Source organism: Bos indicus x Bos taurus, unplaced genomic scaffold, assembly GCF_003369695.1.
Source record: "Bos indicus x Bos taurus breed Angus x Brahman F1 hybrid unplaced genomic scaffold, Bos_hybrid_MaternalHap_v2.0 SuperScaffold_100431, whole genome shotgun sequence".
In the NCBI taxonomy this organism is placed as follows: domain Eukaryota; kingdom Metazoa; phylum Chordata; class Mammalia; order Artiodactyla; family Bovidae; genus Bos; species Bos indicus x Bos taurus.
This window is the reverse complement of record NW_020867086.1, coordinates 101,062-122,395: the sequence shown is the minus strand read 5'-3', so window position 1 is coordinate 122,395 and position 21,334 is coordinate 101,062. Positions and strand designations below refer to the sequence as shown.

The 21,334-nt window shown below is 38.0% G+C and overlaps 3 pseudogenes; all 3 read right to left on the bottom strand.

Annotated features, from left to right (window-relative positions):
- Window positions 1-2,447: 2,447 nt before the first annotated feature.
- Window positions 2,448-3,396, bottom strand: LOC113888547 (annotated as a pseudogene).
- A 3,922-nt stretch (window positions 3,397-7,318) lies between these two features.
- Window positions 7,319-12,069, bottom strand: LOC113888546 (annotated as a pseudogene).
- An 8,292-nt stretch (window positions 12,070-20,361) lies between these two features.
- On the bottom strand, window positions 20,362-21,334 carry LOC113888545 (annotated as a pseudogene).

Genomic DNA, 21,334 nt, shown 5'->3' with positions numbered 1-21,334 from the left:
TCTAAAGAGTCTTCTCCAACACCATAGTTCAAAAGCATCAATTCTTCGGTGCTCAGTCTTCTTCACAGTCCAACTCTCATATCCATACATGACCACAGGAAAAACCACAGCCTTGACTAGATGAACCTTTGTTGGCAAAGTAATGTCTCTGCTTTTCAATATGCTATCTAGGTTGGTCCTAACTTTCCTTCCAAGAAGTAAGCATCTTTTAATTTCATGGCTGCAGTCACCATCTGCAGTGATTTTGGAGCCCCCAAAATAAAGTCTGACACTGTTTCCACTGTTTCCTCATCTATTTCCCAAGAAGTGTCAGGACCAGATGCCATGATCTTAGTTTTCTGAATGTTGAGCCTTAACCCAACTTTTGCACTCTCCACTTTCACTTTCATCAAGAGGCTTTTTAGTTCCTCTTCACTTTCTTCCATAAGGGTGGTATCATCTGCATATCTGAGGTTATTGATATTTCTCCTGGCAATCTTGATTCCAGCTTGTGTTTCTTCCAGTCCAGAGTTTCTCATGATGTACTCTGCATAGAAGTTATATAAGTAGGGTGAAAATATACAGCCTTGACGTACTCCTTTTCCAATTTGGAACCAGTCTGTTGTTCTATGTCCAGTTCTAAGTGTTGCTTCCTGACCTGCATATAGATTTCTCAAAAGGCAGATCAGGTGGTCTGGTATTCCCATCTGTTTCAGAATTTTCCACAGTTTATTGTTATCCACACAGTCAAAGGCTTTGGCATAGTCAATAAAGCAGAAATAGATGTTTTTCTGGAACTCTCTTGCTTTTTTGATGATCCAGCAGATGTTGGCAATTTGATCTCTGGTTCCTCTGCCTTTTCTAAAACCAGCTAGTAAGACACAAATAGGAAAGGCAAGTTGTTATATTTAGTCTCAGTCATTTGCTTAAAGCAATCCAATGACCCATCAATTATTAAAACCTTTGGTAAAATAAGTCATAGTCATGGATTCTCTGCTATTTGCTATAGAATTACCTGGAATTATCAAGAAAGAATATCTGTGTTGAGGTAAATGTTTTAATTAATCTTTGGTGAATATTGAGCCAGGGCTTTCCAGGTGGCGCTAGTGGTAAAGCATCTGCCTGCTAATAAAGGAGATGCCAGAGACTCCAGTTCAATCTTGAGAGACCTGGATTTGATTCCTGCATTGGAAAGTTCCCCTGGAGGAGGAAATTGTGACTCACTACAGTATTCTTGCCTGGAAAATTCTGTGAACAGAGGAGCGTGAGGGGTTACAGTCTATGGCATCACAATGTCAGACCTGACTGAGAAGGCACGCATCACACATGCACAAATATTGAGTCAACTTCTTCATGTCACCCTATACCCCTGATCTAGAACATAATAGCTTTACAAGAAGCAATACTTTTCAAACCTTGCCTTTGAGTTTAGCCATTTTTTTAAACTTTGACCTGTAAAAAGTTAATATATGAGACCCAAACAGGGACTTGATTGCTTCAACATAAGAATGATCCAAGGAGTATGGTTTACATACAGGTCTGTAGACTGAAGATTAGTTGGTTTGATTAGCTCAGCCTTGAAGCTGGAGTGACCTGCTGCATATCAGCAGAGCTGCCTTAGTAAAGTCACTCTTTCAAAAATAGCCATTGTTGCAACTTACTGGAGTTCATAAATGTTTCTTTTTCATGAATAAATAGCTAATGCTTTACTGAAATCTGTACACTAAATCATAATCATTTGTTGGTTGTTATACTATCATGGGAGAACTGGTTTAAAGATACTGTAACTTAAAATGAATCAAAAATTATCTAAGTAAAATTTCTAGTAAAAGAGATAGATAAATACATTTTAAAATATACAACTGCAATGATGTATATGGAAAAACAAGTGATAGGTATACATTATATCTCCAAAATTTGTATCATTTTCTTGCACTAGCACATAGAAAATATTTTATACCTGGTTATATTATCAATTATATTTAAACTATACCATATTATGAACTATTTAAGTTAGGTATATTTCAAATTTGTCTTTTTTGCCTGGGAATCTTCCAAAGCCAAAGTGTTTCTTATGGAACTAATAAAGTCTTAAGATACTTAGAGTTTTATGCTGAGCAGCTCTTAACGTACTACTTTTACATTAAGACGTAAACTTCCTTATTGTAGGCTATAACTCTTCAGACCATTTTAAGAGTCCTACAGTTCACATGACTTGAATTAAACTGAAATTTAACCAGGAAAAATACAAGATCAGATATTATACACACTAAAAATTACAATTCAATGTTTGTATCAAAGTTTTAGTTTAAGTAGACTTTTATTTTTATTTGAAATTTTATTTTTTTAAGTTACTATAATAAAATAAAATAATGAACAGAAATTGGCCTGTCAATTGCAAGGTTAAAATAGGTTCATGATTCGATTTGCTATTGAGAAACTCTTACTCTCAAAAAATCCTTCTAGCTTTACATTTTATCATAGAACAATTTAATATTGATTAATTTCTTCACTGACTCTTTCACATCTTTGTTCCTGAGGCTGTAGATCACTGGGTTCAGCATGGGGATGACCACTGTGTAAAAGACAGAGGCCACCTTGACCATGAGCCATGAACTTCTGGAGTTAGGAACACAGTAGAGGAAAAGGATGGTCCCATGGAAGATGGTAATGGTGGTCAGGTGGGAGGCACAGGTGGAAAAGACTTTGTGGTGCCCCCCAGTCGAAGGCATCCTTAAGACAGCGATAAAAATGCAAACATAGGAGGTGAAAATAATCATCAGGCTGATTACTTCAATGAATGTGGCAGAGACTAAAATGATCTCCTGGTTAATGTAAGGGTCAGAGCAGGAAATAGCAACAATGGCCGCTTGCTCACAGACAAAGTTATTTATGAACTTAGTCCCACAAAAGGACAACATTGATAAAAAGTATGTGTATATTAAGGAACATGCTATACTCCAAGAGTATAATGCAGACACCAAAAGGAACAAAGCTTCTGGGACATCACAACGGTGTAGAGAAGAGGGTTACAAACGGCCACAAATTGGTCATATGCCATCACTGCCAACAGGAATGTCTCTGTCACCACAAATATGCAGACAAAGAAGAATTGTATGAGGCATCCTGTGAAGGAGATGGTTCTGTCTTCTACAACCAAGTTTTCTAGTAGCTTGGGTGTAACTACTGTCAAGTAACAGAAATCAAGGAAGGATAAGGGGCTGAGAAAGAAGTACATGGGCGTGTGGAGCGTGGAACTGGACTTGATCAGGATCATGCCCAGGTTCCCCAGCACAGTGACTCTGTAGATGGTCAGAAAGACTAGGAACAGGGCAGCTGGAGCTGAGGATATTCTGAGAAGCCCAAGAGAATGAAAGTGACCTCAGCACTCTGGTTTGCTTGGTTCCTGTGGACAAAATATCAATGTTGATCCAGAAGAGTAAAAACTAAACTTTGAAATAGGCTAGAGAATAGAAAATGTGTTGTGAAGCTCACTGGGTCTCTGTTTACAATGTTTCTGTAAATGCTATACTTCTGTTTTATTTCAAATGCTAATGTTCACTTATATGTCAATTATACAGCCAATAATCTTCATTGTGTATGATCTTCAGAAACAAAGAACTAAAACAGATTAGATCCTGCTTTATTTCAAATAATAAAATTCATTATCATCAGCTGCTTTCAAGACACATTGTCTTTGCGTGACTCTGAGCTTTGTGAAAACTCAGATATGATATGACATATGATATGACATATGATATGATATCATCATATCATATGTCATCATATGTCAATCCAATTACATGTATTAGAGAAAAACATCATTAGGTTCCACAGTTTCTTACCTGCCTCACCTCCTGAGCTATGAGACAATTAACTTATATGCTAATTTGTATAATGGTAACATTTCTGCAAAACAGTTTATAATATTTTCTTGGTTCTGTCTCCTTTCAATTCCTTTCATATTCCTAGTTATTCCAAATTCTCAGCTCATTCTGGAGCTATGCTACAAGACATACTAAACTTTTTCACTTATGTTGAATTAATTTTGAAACTATTTAAATGTGTTCTTCATACCCAATTGTATTATTCATCAGAAGTTTCAAAACAAAATATGTGCTATGTTTCCTGTGATAATAGTTGAAACAATATTGAACAGAAAACTCTTATTTTTTTTCCATTGTAGCAGATTTTGGAATTTGGGATGACAAAAATAAGAACTGTGAAAGTACTGGAGAAAGCATATAGGCTTCAGAATGGATCAAATATATACTCTGCCATTTTGAATTAAGTTTTTAGTTCTTCCAAAGAAAAGTGGCTGGAAAATACCTATTTCAAATGGGACACCAGAATATTTCTTGATTACTACTGATCACAATGCATTTCCTCTATAGTAAGATAAGAATATTAATATAAATTTTAAATCACTAGATTGGAACTAGAGACTTTAATAATGAATTCAAATGCTGTAAGACATGGTATAACAGATATTTACCTTTTTATATATTAGAATTATGAATAATTGTTATGATTTCAAACATCTGATATGCTTGTGAAAATCCAGCACAAGCATGGATATCTATCAACTGGTGGACACATTGGGGAAGACAATGCAGAAATCCCTTCTTCTAGAAGCCACACAATGGAAACACTGTAGAATTTCATTAGAACACTTGGTTTAAGATGCATATTTCCTTATTTTCCTCTAGGTTTTCCCACCACACTATAGCGTTCTCTGATTCCCACATGATGAACTTGTAAGAAAGATACCTTCCAAGGACCATGTCCACAACAGACCCTCTGTAACAATAGTTTGTAAGGTCTCAGCACTGCAAAGATTGATTATGACTATATTATTCCAGCCACATTCCTTCAATTTAAAATGCTCTGTGCAAGATTATGAGAATAATTTTCCATGATTGTTTAATATAACAGTGACTTTAAGATTCCAAATAAATGTTAATAGCAAATGCATAACATTAACATTATTCAGTATGACTTTTCCAAAAACTGCTTGGATCTATAAATTCAACCTCATTATCACTTAATACATCCTTCTTTAGTGAAGGTGGATTTATCAACCTCTGCTATATAGTACATGCCTATTTCTCTATAGTTTATTTCCCCATTTTATTCTTTCTTATGATGTTTGCTTTATTTTACCACCTACTTTTATAGACATGACTCATTGTTTCATCCCTTCTGTATACAAAGTTTCATATTTATCACTCACAATTACTGTAGGTTATATTCCTATTATTTATAAATATGGTTATTACTGTCACTTTATTTCTAGAAAATTACAGGAAAATCTTGAAGACAAGGCCCATTTTGTTATAATTCTCCCTTTTGCCCAAAGGAGAATTCTCCATTTACAACTTTATGGTGAATACCAATAAGAAAACTAGGATAAAAATTATTTGAAAGAAAGAATTGGAATATAACTCCATAAACCTTCTCAGCAAAAGTGGTTCTTTGTGGACACTTTGTTCTACACATGTGTCTGTCTCCTACAAAGATTACTGGATCTTTGTATTTTCTTTTTTAAGCAAAACGAAAGAGACATGAGTCAACTCACCTAAATACAGAAGAACTTGAATGAGTAATTTAGTGAAGAACTCTTTGCTAAGATTAATGAACTCCAGCAATGCTGCTGCTTAGTACTTAATAGAAACACATCTGAAAAGGATAGTAAAAGTGCCCAGTATTTCTCATTAATTATTTCATATATTATGATTTTCCAACCTGTTAAGAAAACTCAGAGATACCAAAGATAAGATTAAGCCTGAAAAGTAAATCCTGGCACCAAACTTGATCACAAATATATGCCATCATGACTGAAAACTAGAGAACCTAACTAAAGTACTGCCTTGATGACTGCAATTCAACTAATTACATTTTAACTCTGAAATCTGTCCCAGGTGGTATATTGATTGTATATTATTTCCCTAAAGACTTAGGGCATTTGTATTATCAACTTTACTCATTTAATCTTAAGAAATAAACAACACCATTAAAAAAAATTTTATGTGTATATAAAATACATAAATCCACAAGAGGAAATTATACAGCAATAGATTTATCTTTTATTAATCCATATTTAGTTTTTAAAATTTTCTTATGATGGTGTGTATATATATATATATATATATATATATATTCCTATGTTTCTAAACATATGGCTGCTAAACTATAATTATACTGTTTATTTTGTACTTTACAATATTTGTACTATAAACTTTATTTTATATTTACACTATTGATTCTATTGATAGAAAACAGCTTCCATTGGCTTTTCAAACATAGAATGTTCTCAGATGTTTATATTTATTACTGAATCTAAAAAGAAATTTTGGATGATATGTTTTCTAAAAATATCTGTTTATTAAAAGGATGATATTTTCACTAATTTCAGTAACCACCCATCTTGGCCTTAAGGACACAGGTTAAAAATAATAACTTGATGCAGAAGGAGCTGAAGTGGAAGCAGTGAAAGATTTTACTTTCTTGGGCTCCAAAATCATTGCTTTATGGTGACTGCACACGTGAAATTAAAATGCACTTGGTCCATGGGACGAAAGTTATGGCAAAACTAGGCAGCATATTCAAAACCAAAGACATCACTTTGCCAACAAAAGTCCATATAGTCAAAGCCATGGTTTTTCCAGTAGCCAGGTATGGATGAGAGACTTGGACCATAAAGAAGACAAAGTGCTGAAGAACTGTCCTTTCAAATTGTGGTGCTGGGGAAGACTTGAAAGTTCTTTGGGCAGCAAGACCAAAACAGTTCATCCTAAAGGAAATCAGCCCTGCATATTCGTTGGAAGGACTGATGCTGAAACTGAAACTCCAGTGCTGGCCACCTGAGATGAAGAGCTGACTCACTGGAAAAGACCCTGATGCTGGGAAAGTTTGAAGGCTAGTGGAGAAGAGGGCAGCAGAGGATGAGATGGTTGGATGGCATCACTGACTCAGTGGACATGAGTTTGAGCAAACTCCAGGAGACAGTGAAGGGCAGGGAAGCCTGGCGTGCTGCAGTCCATGGGGTGGCAAAGACTTGGACATGACTTAGTGACTGAACAACAATAACAACAAGCTTATTTCTCACTAGTGGAAGATTCAAAATACATTTTGACTGGGTAGCTGTGCCCTATACGGGCTCTGATTTCTCCCAAATGTACCTCACCATCATCATGGTGCTTCTGAGGTTATGATTCTCTTAATATTCGTTTGAGAAAGAATAGATTCTTCTTCAAATAAATGATGCCAGGAAAACTGGGTGTTCACAGGTACAATTATGGGATTGGACACTTACCTCATATTATACACAACAATTAACTCAGAAAGTGAACAAGGACCTGAATGAAAGAGCATAAACTATGAAACTCTTACAGGAAAAATACAGGCCTTAAATGTCATGGCCTTGAATTTGGCAGTAGATTTTTAGATAGGGAAACAAAAACGTAAGTGACAATAACTAAATAAATTGCTAAATTGAGCTTCCTCAAAATTTAAAATATTTGTATATGAAAAACATTATCAATAAAGTGAAAAGAAAAGGTACAGAAAAGAAAGAATAAAGACAAAAAGTCAAATCAGATTCAAAATTTACAAATGTCCAACAAGCATGTGAAAATATTCTCAGCATATTTAATTATTGAAGTCGTGAAGTCCCTCAGTCATGTCTGGCTCTTTGTGACCCCATGGACTGTAGCCCACCAGACTCCTCCATCCATGGAATTTTCTAGGCAAGAGTACTGGAGTGGGTTGCCATTTTCTTCTCCAGGGGATCTTCCTAACCCAGGGATCAAAGCTGGGTCTCTCGCATTGTAGACAGATGCTTTACCATCTGAGCCACCAGGGAATCACTACAGACACTGTAGAATAAGTTTGGTGGTTCCTCTCACATGGATGAACATAGAATTACTATTAGACAAAATGCTTAGCAGGGTGAAAAATAGTCTTTCACAAAGAGGTATTAGGCTTTCCCCCCAATTTCTGGCAGATAATATATATCTTATGTGATAGTGGAGTCTAGGGAGGAGGGGCTGGGTATACCTGATACCAAGGTGTGTGCATGCTAAGTCGCTTCAGTGGTGTTTGATTCCTTGCCACTCTATGGACTGTAGCCCACCAGACTTCACTGCCTATGGAATTCTCCAGGCAAGAATACTGGAATGGGTTGCCATGTTCTCCTCCAGAGGATCCTCCCAACCCAGGGACTGAACCCATGTCTCCTACGTCTCCTGCATTGGTAGGCAGGTTCTTTACCACTAGTGCCACATGGGAAGCACCACAGCATATGTCAAATAGAATTCACTCTATAGACTGGATGTGAGTTTACTGTGAAGTGTGTTAGTTGCTTAGTTGTGTTTGAATCTTTGTAACTCCATGGACTAAAGCCCGCCAGCCTCCTCTGTCATGGGATTCTCCAGGCAAGGATACTGGAGTGGGTTGCCCTCCCTTTCTCTAGGGGATCTCCCCCCCCACCCAAGCCTCCTCCCCCCCCCTCCCAGGGATAGAACCAAGGTCTCCTGCATTGCAAGCGGATTCTTTATCATCTGAACCACCAGGGAAGTCCATGATTTTGATAGTTGGGCAAAATTAAATCAGGTTAACCAAGATGCTTTAATTGATACTAGCAGGGCCCCAATTCAATCTACCATTAATGTTACTTACCAATGAAGTTCTCTGTTATGTTATTATAGTACATCAATAGCTATTTTATATGTAATTTGACTGACATGAAAGACTATTTTAGATTTAGCTGGAACTATTTCTGAAGTGTGGATTTCTTAATTTTATTTTTGATGATTTATGTACCAAGAACAAATAAATTTTATATTAAGTAGAATTTTACCAAATTATATTCAGGACTTTGTGGGGGCAAAGACATGACTTCTTTGCACTTACAATGTACCAATTCTTTCTATGTGGTGTTAAATAAATATATCCTTTAAATTTAGGCTTCTCTGGTACCTTAGATGGCAAAGAATCTGCTTGCAATGCAGGAGACATAGGTTTGATTACTGGTCATGCAGATGCCCTGGAGAAGAGAATGACTACCCACTCCAGTATTCTTGCCATGGACACAGGAGCCTGGCAGACTAAAGCCCATAGAATTGTAAAGAGTCAGACATGACTGAGCAACTAAGCACAGGCATGTCTTTTAACTTTAGTGTCTTAGTGTTGAACAACTCTTAGTTACTATAATTCAACTGATGTAACTCTCTCATGGTTAACTATAAACTTTCATGACAACTCAAATCCATTCTTCGATGACTTATAATGACTTAAAGAAAAGAAAAAAAGAAGACTCACCTAAACAGCCAAATGGTAATGTGTCTTTACTCAGAAATCTTTACATGACAAACACTTTATCTAGAGACTTAAATAGTCTAGGCTTTAATTAGGTGTTATTTATCATTTTATTGCTAATTCTCTACAGTTTACTAAAGTTGTCGAATGATGTATCAACAAGGGAATTACGTTAAATGTGTGCACTGTTTTCCTTCCTAAAAATTGGAATTTGAAATGCTATTAAAAATTCTAGAAAACTTGGACAGTTATCCACAGTGCTCTTGGAAATGAAAAAGCAATCCTAAGCCGTTTTACATTCATTGACATAATAATTTGGTATTGAATAGCCTCCTAGCTGTCTATGGGGTTGCACAGAGTCAGACACGACTGAAGTGACTTAGCAGCAGCAGCAGCAGCTTCCTAGCAGTCTCTTTCACATCTTTGTTCCTGAGGCTGTAGATCACTGGGTTCAGCATGGGGATGACCACTGTGTAAAAGACAGAGGCCACCTTGACCATGAGCCATGAACTTCTGGAGTTAGGAACACAGTAGAGGAAAAGGATGGTACTGTGGAAGATGGTAATGGCAGTCAAGTGGGAGGCACAGGTGGAGAAGGCTTTGTGGCACCCCCCCCCCCCAGTTGAAGGCATCTTCAGGACAGTGATAAAAATGAAAACATAGGAGGTGAGAATAATCATCAGGTTGCTCATTTCATTAGATGTGGCAGAGACTAAAATGATCTCCTGGCTAATGTAGGGGTCAGAGCAGGAAACAGCAACAATGGTCGCATGCTCACAGACAAAGTTATTTATGATATTATTTCCTCTAAAGGACAATTCAGATAAAAAGTGGGCAAGAGTCAGGGAACAGACTGTACCCCAAGAGTATGATGCACCCACCAATAAGGAACAAAGCTTCCGGGACATGACAACTGGGTAGAGAAGAGGGTTGCATGCAAACGGCCATAAATTGGTCATATGCCATCATGGCCAACAGGAATGTCTCTGTCACCACAAATATGCAGGCAAAGAATTGCATGATGCATCCTATGAAGGAGATGGTTCTGTCTTCCACAATCAAGTTTTCTAATAGCTTGGGTGTAACTACTGTTGAGTAACAGAGATCAACAAAGGACAAATATCTGAGGAAGTAGTACATAGGGGTGTGGAGTTTGGGATTTATCTTGATAATTAGGATCATGGGCCAGGTTCCCCAGCACAGTGACAGAGTAGATGGTTAAGAATAACAGGACAAGGGGTATCTGGAGTTTGGGATATTCTGAGAAGTCCAAGAGAATGAAAGTAACTTCTGCACTCTGGTTTTCTTGGTTCCTGTGGACAAAATATAAAAGTTGATTCAGAGAAATCTGAAGCAAAATTTGAATGAAATGTAATGTTATTCCCTCAGTATTGTCGGATGTTTTTGCAACTCCATGGACTGTAGCCTGCCAGGTTCCTCTGTCCATGAGATTCTCTGGGCAAGAACACTGGATGGGTTCTCGTGCCCTCCTCCAGGGGGTCTTCCTGACCTAGGCATAGCATGAGAGTACTTATGGGGAAAAAGAGTGCATTGAATTACTATTATTTTTTTAATTAGCCTCTTTTCCTCCAAAATGCCTCTACTGTCTTTTTCTGACATTAAAATTCATTCTTTTCAAAGCTACTTCCTAAATTCTTACCAAAACCTGAAATGGCACACAGTATAAAGTTCATTCCACATAGAATTCTCTAAAAATTATATATCTCATTCAGTTCAGTTCAGTTCAGTGGCTCAGTCGTGTCTGACTCTTTGCGACCCCATGAATCGCAGCACGCCAGGCCTCCCTGTCCATCACCAACTCCCGGAGTTCACTCAGACTCATATCCATTGAGTCAGTGATGCCATCCAGCCATCTCATCCTCTGTCGTCCCCTTCTCCTCCTGTCCCCAACCCCTCCCAGCATCAGAGTCTTTTCCAATGAGTCAACTCTTCGCATGAGGTGGCCAAAGTACTGGAGTTTCAGCTTTAGCATAATTCCTTCCAAAGAAATCCCAAATTCTGTAGTTACCTCTATTTTACATCCTAAATTGCACATTATATGTCACCCTACTTAACACTAATAAGATTCTCTCTCTTTTTTTAAATTCTTGACAAATTTAATTCCTTGCTTCCTCACAAAATAATTTAAATTATATAAAAACTGGAACTTTGTCTAATTTATCACTGTATTCTTAGCTCTTAGAAGAATATTAGTACTAGATATTCAAAAGAGTCATATTAAATGAAAATGATTTCAGTGGGTCTCAAAATAACTTGTCTTTAAAAGGCATTGGTGCCATTTTAAGTAGATATTAGGTTTCCATTTTCTCATCAGTGATTAGTTTCATTGCTTTTGTCATTTCAGATAACTTTTTTGAACATCAGATCTTGGAAGATAGAAATAATGTTACTGAATTTATTATCTTGGGACTTTCTATGGACAAGAAAGTCCGGATTTTTCTTTTTCTGTTATCTGGCTATTTGGTTGTGGAATTTGATTGTTGTGATTTCTATTACATGCAGTCAGCTAATCACCCAGCCCATGTACTTCTTCCTTAACTACCTTGCACTCTCAGATCTCTTCTACACCTCCACTGTGACACCCAAACTCATGACTGACTTACTGATGGAGAAAAAGGCCATTTCCTATAAAAACTGCATGATACAGCTTTTCACCACACACTTCTTTGGGGGTATTGAAGTCTTCATCCTCACAGGGATGGCCTATGACCACTTTGTGGTCATCTGCAAACCTCTCCACTACGCCATCATCATGAACAGGCAAAGATGTCACTCAATTCTCATAGTATCATGCGCAGGGATCCTTCCTCATTCTCTTGGTCTCTTTCTTCTTGAGATTGTTTTACCTTTCTGTGGCCCCAATGAAATAGATCACTATTTCTGTGATGTATATCCTTTGTTGAAACTAGCCTGCACTGATACACACAAAATTGGCTTTTTTGTCATTGGCAATTCTGCTTGATGGGACTGGTGATCTTTGTGGTTTTGATGACCTCCTACATTTTGATTTTGTATAATATGCATGCATATTCTGCAGAAAGTTGCCATAAAGCACTTTCCACCTGTAGTTCCCACATCACAGTTGTGATCCTCTTTGTCACACCTGTCATCTTTGTTTACAATAGACCTGCCACAACACTACCAGAAGATAAGGTGTTTAGACTCTTCTACACAATTATTGTCCCCATGCTCAACCTGCTTATCTACACACTTAGAAACATGGAGATGAAAAATTCCATAAGAAGAGTTTGGTGCAATAAAAGGTTCTGAGAAGGGAGGTTAATGACTTGAAGGTCATTCATCTTTGACGCCAATGACTGTCTTCTCATCACTCCCTCTGTTGCTGATTCTCTCCTGCTAATGGGAAAATCAGTCAGAATGTGTAAAAGACAAGCCTTCAACAACAGCTTGCCTTAAATGGTTCCTTCTTTATTTTCCTCTCAATGCATTTTCCTTGATTTCACTTTTCACTAATAATCCCCTTTGTTAAAAAAAAGAAAAAGAAAGAAAAGAAAAGAAAACTTTTTACAGAGTAAAAACACACTGAAAAATCTGGAGGGAGAGTGATCCTGCCCATATTGAAGGCTAAACCTGGGGGATACCTAGCTCTCAAAGCACTTGGCCTCAAGTTTTAAAAGGTAATAATATGTTAAAAGGTAAAAGACAGTTAAAGAATCTGCCTGCTAATCCAGGAGACACAGGTTCGATCCTTGGGCCCAGAAAATCCTCTGGAGAAGGAAATGGCTACCCACTCCAGTGTTTTTGCCTGGGAAACCCCATGGAGAGAGGAATCTGGTGGGCTACAGCCCATGGGGATGCAAAACAGCTGGACATGACTCAGCGACTAAACAAAAACAAAAAGGCAGTTATAGGAAAATAGGAACAATTGCATACTGCAAACTCCTTTCAGAACTATATACCTAGCCTTGTATCCTACAACTCTAGATTTCTTTTAGTCAAATACCTAGAATTTTTTGTGTGTATTTGTGAACTGCTATTATTTTACTTAAGTGAAAAGAATATATAGATATAAGTAGAACATAGTGTAAAGTCCAGTCTTATAGTCTACATGGCAAGTCTTATAGTCTGAAAAGCAAGTCACTGTGTTATCTGTTTGTGAAGTGACATTGTAAGTATTGGGGAAAATATATGTGTTTATATATATATATATATATATATATATATATATATATATATATACACACACACATACATACACAAACTCATGCTATTTTAACTGGGTTTGACATTAAGTATATATGATCAAGAAATAAATAAACCACAACTGACTTTGCTACAAAAAAGAAGAAAATATAAATCCCTTAGTTCCTCAAAATAGATGATTTATCTCAAAGTAAAAGATTTTCACTTACTATCTAAATTCAAGTGTATAAGAATTCTAAAATAATATTTGACAAAATATAGATCAGATCACTTCATGGGAAATAGATGGGGAAACAGTGGAAACAATGTCAGACTTTATTTTTTGGGGCTCCAAAATCACTGCAGATGGTGACTGCAACCATGAAATTAAAAGACGCTTACTCCTTGGAAGGAAAGTTATGACCAACCTAGATAGCATATTGAAAAGCAGAGACATTACTTTGCCAACAAAGGTCCGTCTAGTCAAGGCTATGGTTTTTCCTGTGGTTATGTATGGATGTGAGAGTTGGACTGTGAAGAAGGCTGAGTGCCGAAGAATTGATGCTTTTGAACTGTGGTGTTGAAGAAGACTCTTGAGAGTCCCTTGGACTGCAAGGAGATCCAACCAGTCCATTCTGAAGGAGATCAGCCCTGGGATTTCTTTGGAAGGAATGATGCTAAAGCTGAAACTCCAGTACTTTGGGCACCTCATGTGAAGAGTTGACTCATTGGAAAAGACCCTGCTGCTGGGAGAGATTGGGGGCAGGAGGAGAAGGGGACGACAGAGGATGAGATGGCTGGATGGCATCACTGACTCGATGGATGTGAGTCTGAGTGAACTCTGGAAGTTGGTGATGGATAGGGAGGCCTGGCATGCTGCGATTCATGGGGTCGCAAAGAGTCAGACACGACTGAGCGACTGAACTGAACTGATATATATATATTCTGCTGCTGTGCTTAGGTGTATCTGACTCTGACCACATGTACTGTAGCCCACCAGGCTTCTCTGTCCATGGGGATTCTCTAGGCACAAATATCACAGTGGGTTGCCATGTTCTCCTCCAGGGGATCTTCCCAACCCAGGGACTGAAGCCAGGTCTCCCACATTGCAGGCAGACTCTTTACCAACTGAGCCATCAGGGAAGCCCAAGTATACTGGAGTGGATAGCCTATCCCTTCTCCAGGGGATCTTCCTGACCCAGGAATCAACCAGGGGTCTCCTGCATTGCAGGTGGATTATTTACCAGCTGAGCTACCAGGGAAGTCTGATGTGTGTGTATATATATACACACACATATTTCTGTATATATACATATATATATAGGGTAGAGAGAGAAAAATGGAATTTTTGAACAATTATCTGATGGAATTTAATGGGGTTAAGACTATCTTTGAAGAAGTAAGATTCATTTACCCAACTATCTGTTTTGCTTAAAAACTAAACCAGGTGTTCCTCAGTTTTATCTAGTCTGATAATCCTATTCCACTCTTTTCTTCTTTTTCTACTACAAATACATGCCACAGTCCATGGGGTCACAAAGAGTTGGACATGACTGAGTAACTTTTGATCTCTGCCTTTATGATGACTTCCTCCTTGCTGAAAAGCTTTAAATAAAACTTTGAGTGTTGCCATGAATTTTATGGTTTTTGCTTTCCCTTACCTGACTACTTAGGGGGCTTCCCAGGTGGTGATAGTGGTAAAGAACCCATCTGCCAATGCAGGAGACATAAAAGGAATGAGTTCAATTCCTGAGTCTGGACGATCCCCTGGAGGAGGTTATAGCAACCCCCTCCACTATTCTTGCCTGGATAATCTCATGGACAGAGGAGCCTGGCAGGCTATAGTCCATAGGGTCACAAAAAGACACTACTGAAGCAATTTAGCACGCACACACACACACACACAAACCTGATTACTTAACTGTCTTAACTGTACTTTGACATTCGATGCTTAGAAAGAATTTTATCTGCTGATTTTCAATTTACACCTCTGTAAAATAATATAGATAATTAGATCAATATTTCAGAACTAGAGTTTATAGAGCTTTATAAGAAAAATGATCACATATATCTTGTGAAGATTGAAATCATATTTTATTATAATGTTATTTAAACATGCATGAAAATACACTACAGAAATCTGCTTCAGTTCAGTTCGGTAGCTCAGTCATGTCCGACTCTTTGTGACCCCGTGAATTGCAGCACGCCAGGCCTCCCTGTCCATCACCAACTCCCAGAGTTCACCCAAACTCATGTCCATCGAGTTGGAGATGCCATCCAGCCATCTCATCCTCTGTCGTCCCCTTCTCCTCCTGCCCCCAATCCCTCCCAGCATCAGAGTCTTTTCCAGTGAGTCAACTCTTCACATCAGGTGGCCAAAGTATTGGAGCTTCAACCTCAGCATCAGCCCTTCCAATGAACACCCAGGACTGATCTCCTTTAGGATGGATTGATTGGATCTCCTTGCAGTCCAAGGGACTCTCAAGAGTCTTCTCCAGCACCACAGTTCAAAAGCATCAATTCTTCAGCGTTCAGCTTTCTTCACAGTCCAACTCTCATATCCATACATGACAACTGGAAAAACTATAGCCTTGACTAGATGGACCTTTGTTGGCAAAGTAATGTCTCTGCTTTTCAATATGCTATCTTGGTTGGTCATAACTTTCCTTCCAAGGAGTAAGCATCTTTTAATTTCATGGCTGCAGTCACCATCTGCAGTGATTTTGGAGCCCCCCAAAATAAAGTCTGACACTGTTTCCACTGTTTCCCCATCTATTTCCCATGAAGTGATGGGACCAGACGCCATGATCTTCGTTTTCTGAATGTTGAGCTTTAAGCTCAACTTTTTCACTCTCCCCTTTCACTTTCATCAAGAGGCTTTTTAGTTCCTATTCACTTTCTGCCATAAGAGTGGTGTCATCGATACTCTTCAGGATCTCTGCCTCGATGGCAGCCTGCAGACGCCCTGGCCTGAATTCTCCCCCTGGAGATAAGGGCTCACCAGCATGACGTGTGCTCTTTCAATGCACCCTACAGGTCACGGGTGCTGAGCACTCTAAAGTAAGCTCCTGAAGCCCCCTCACCAGTTGCTTAGGGACATGCTAATCCCATAAAGTAATTTTTTTTTTTTTTAAAGAAAAAAAAAAAAAAAAGAGTGGTGTCATCTGCATATCTGAGGTTATTGATATTTCTCCCGGCACTCTTGATTCCAGCTTGTGCTTCTTCCAGCCCAGCGTTTCTCATGATGTACTCTGCATAGAAGTTAAATAAGCAGGGTGACAATATACAGCCTTGACATACTCCTTTTCCTATTTGGAACCAGTCTGTTGTTCCATGTGCAGTTCTAACTATTGCTTCCTGACCTGCATATATGTTTCTCAAGAGGCAGGTCAGGTGGTCTGGTATTCCCATCTCTTTCAGAATTTTCTTTTTTTTTTTTTTAATTTAATTTTATTTTTTTAAATTTTATTTTATTTTTAAACTTTACATAATTGTATTAGTTTTGCCAAATATCAAAATGAATCCGCCACAGGTATACATGTGTTCCCCATCCTGATCCCTCCTCCCTCCTCCCTCCCTACAGTTGACTATGCCAAAGTCAAATGCTTTGGCATAGTCAATAAAGCAGAAATAGATGTTTTTCTAGAACTCTCTTGCTTTTTCAATGATCTAGCGAATGTTGGCAGTTTGATCTCTGGTTCCTCTGCCTTTCCTAAAACCAGCTGGAACAACTGGAAATTCATGGTTCAAGTATTGCTGAAGCCTGGCTTGGAGAATTTTGAACATTAGTTTGCTAGCATGTGAGATGAGTGCAATTGTGTGGTAGTTTGAGCATTCTTTGGCCTTTCCTTTCTTTGGGATTGGAATGAACACTGACCTTTTCCAGTCCTATGGCCACTGCTAAGTTTTCCAAAGTTGCTGGCATATTGAGTGCAGCACTTTCACAGCATCATCTTTCAGGATTTGAAGTAGCTCAACTGGAATTCCATCACCTCCCATAACTTTGTTCATAGTCATGCTTCCTAAGGCCCATTTGACCTCACATTCCAAGATGTCTGGCTCTGGGTGAGTGATCACACCATTGTGATTAGCTCGGTCATGCAGATCTTTTTTGTACAGTTCTTCTGTGTATTCTTGCCACCTCTTCTTAATATCTTCTGCTTCTGTTAGGTCCATACCATTTCTGTCCTTTATCAAACCCATCTTTGCATGAAATATTCCCTTGGTATCTCTAATTTTCTTGAAGAGATCTCTAGTCTTTCCCATTCTGTTGTTTTCCTCTATTTCTTCTACTTATGTTTCTAATATAATGAAAAGAGTAAAAATAAAATATTTCACAGAAATTAATTTATAAAAACTATTAGAATTGTATTCTAATAGTATTGTTATAAATAAGGTATACATTTCTAATATAACATTAGAAATAAGAACAATAGCAAAACAATTTTGAGCAGTTTCTATTCTAAGAATGATATTACACACTTCCTTTCAGCATCACAATTAGCTTATGAACTAGTTACTAATATCTCTAAACAACAGAGAAAAAAAAATAAGGTCTTTTCAGGGCCCCTCACTTAGTAAGATATTTATCTGCATGCTTCCTGTTCACTTGTTACTAAATTCATATTTTAATAAATCACTTGAATCATAACTGCCATCTACTGCCATAACTACCATCTACTGCCATAACTGCCAACTATTATTAGTACAATTTTAGAGTAACTCAACATTTTATAATAATAATTTTATTGGAAAACAAACTCTTTAAACCTAAGGTAAACTATTAAAAACTAAAACACTTGTTTATAATTTTCTATTGCTTCAAGATACCTTTAATGAACTAATGCAAACTAGCATACACCATGATGTATATTTCATAATAATTCACAGAATTAGCTAGGTTATCAATTGCTCTAATAACAATTTTCAAAAAATGTTTAGTATTTAGTAATTAAAAAAATTATAATTCATATTCTATATGAATGTTCCCCTTACTTCCACATTTGAACTCCTCTGAAATTTTTCATTATACACTGTGCTATGATATTATTTTGTCTTTCCCTATATGGATTCATTTACATATTCAGTCTATCTATAATTTTTTTCCTTTCACACGTGCTGCTGCTGCTGCTAAGTTGCTTCAGTCTTGTCTGACTCTTTGCGACCCTATGAACCATAGCCTGGCAGGCTCCTCTGTCCACGGGATTCTCCAGGCAGGAATACTGGAGTGGGGATGCCATGCCCTCCTCTAGGAAATATTCCCCACCCAGGGATTGAGCCCACATCTCTTCCTTTTCCTGCATTGGCAGGTGGATTCTTTACTACTAGCTCCACCTAGGAAGCCCCTATACATGCGCAATATAATACATTATTCATCCCCTTCGAGTTATTTTCATGATGTCAAGTGAATCTTATTTTGTTAAAGAATTAAAAATAAAATTCAATTATTTAAGACTCAATTCAGTTATTAAGAGATACTTCTTAATTCTATATATATCTAGGGATATCAAAGTGTATAGAAATTCTATGGAAATTGAAGATGTGTACCCTTTGTTTTGGGCTTCCCAGATGGCACTAGTAAAGAATGTTCCTGCAATATAGGAGATGCAGGAGGCCTGGGTTGGATCCCTGGGTGGGTAAGATCCCCTGGAGGAGGGCACAGCAATGCAACGGTAATGGAAAACCAAAAGTATACACTAGATTGAATAGTTTCAGTACTATCATTTACTTTTGTTTTTACAATCCCATTGTCTTCAACTAAGATAACATGCAGATTCTGCAGTGTTCTGCCACTAACATTTTTACTAGTAGAGTATCCATACATCTCAGACATTGAAAAGTGGGCAGCCATCCTATGTGCTTGATATAATCTGATTTTATGTCCATTATTTCAGCATAATTATTAGCAGACCTCTTCTTTTTACATTCAAATTATCTCAATTTGAGCAATAAATCATATAGCTACTCTTTTTATTTCCAAACTAATTTTTCAGTATATATGAAGATATTGTTATGGTAAAAGGTTATATAATTATTAATTTTTGTCATTTTCAAGATGATTTCATTAAAATCCCTTTTTTAATTTATTTATTTTAATTGGAGGCTAATTACTTTACAATATTGTATTGGTTTTGCCATACATCAATATGAATCTGCCACGGGTGTACACGTGTTCCCAATCCTGAACCCCTCTCCCACCTCCCTCCCCATATTATCCCTCTGGGTCATCCCAGTGCACCAGCCCCAAGCATCCTGTATCCTGCATCAAACCTGGACTGGTGATTCATTTCTTATATGATATTATGCATGTTTCAATGCCATTCTCCCAAATCATCCTACCCTCTCCCTCTCCCACAGAGTCCAAAAGACGAAACATGCTCCAATTTTTATATAGTGATTCTCACATAAATCACATTTTTGTTGTTCATTTCCTACATTTTTGCTTTTCAAAGAGTTGCAATGAATATGGGAAGTCCTCAGGTGAGTAGAAAATAAGACTTTAAATTTCAGATACTCCTTTTTTATGAGACTGCAGGGAGTATAGCAAGGTTCTATGGACTTTCTGTCTGAGATGATCAACATGAGTATAGCTTATGTACATTTGGAGATTCGTTTCATGGAACTAAAATAGGGGAGATTAGAATGGTAACCTCCATTTAGCAACTTAAGGAAAGAGGGGGGAAAAAAAAGCAAAGTGTAACTTCAACAAGGAAATGATGACTCCTATTACTAGGGGAAGATGTTAATAAGAAACATGGATTGATAGAAGAAAGGATTTCAACTAATGCTAGTGTTTATGCTTAGTTTTCCTAGTGTAAATTCCATTGTTTATTAAACTAAAGTAAGCAAATATCACTTGAATAGGATGTGTAATGAGGAGGCAAAGTGACTTCAGATGATTTACCTTGCAATCAAAAATGGTTTCTGGCACCACATCTTCCTCAGGGCATTCTTCATCTCTGCATTTCTGAGAGTGTAAATCAGAGGGTTGAACATGCGAGTAATGAGGGTGTAGAAGAGAGCAAATACCTTGTCTTCTGGAGACGTTGTGGCTGGTCTAATGTAAATGAAGAGAATAGGCACAAAAAACAGAACTGCAACTGTGATGTGGAAAGAGCTTTGTACCAGGTTTCTGTAGGGTAAGACTTGATGGTGTATAATATCAAAATGTAGGACAGCATCACGACTACAAGATCACCAACCCCATCATGCCTGCACTGGCCACCACTAGGATCCCAACTCCGTAGGTATCCATGCAGGCCAGTTTCAGCAAAGGATAAATGTCACAGAAATAGTGATCTATTTCACTGGGGCCACAGAATGGTAAGTTAATGGTGAGGAGACCCTGGACAAAGGAGTGCAGAAATGCCCCAGCACAATAAGCACTGATGATGGCACAGCATCTGTGCCTGCTTAGGATGACGGTGCAGTGCAGGGGCCTGCAGATGGCCTCATAGCAGTCAGAGGCTGTCACAGTGAGGATATAGATTTCAATCCTCCCAAAAAAGTGCATGGCAAAAAGCTGCACCATGCAGTCAGTATATGAAATTGTGCTACTTTCTGCCAGCAAGTCAGTGACTAACTTGGGTGTCACTGTTGAGGTATAACACAGATCTGATCAAATCAGATCAGATCAGATCAGTCGCTCAGTTGTGTCCGACTCTTTGCGACCCCATGGATCGCAGCACGCCAGGCCTCCCTGTCCATCACCAACTCCCAGAGTTCACTCAGACTCACATCCATCGAGTCAGCGATGCCATCCAGCCATCTAATTCTCTGTCATCCCCTTCTCCTCCTGCCCCCAATCTCTCCCAGCATCAGAGTCTTTTCCAATGAGATCTGATAGAGCAAGGTAATTAAGGAAGAAATGCAT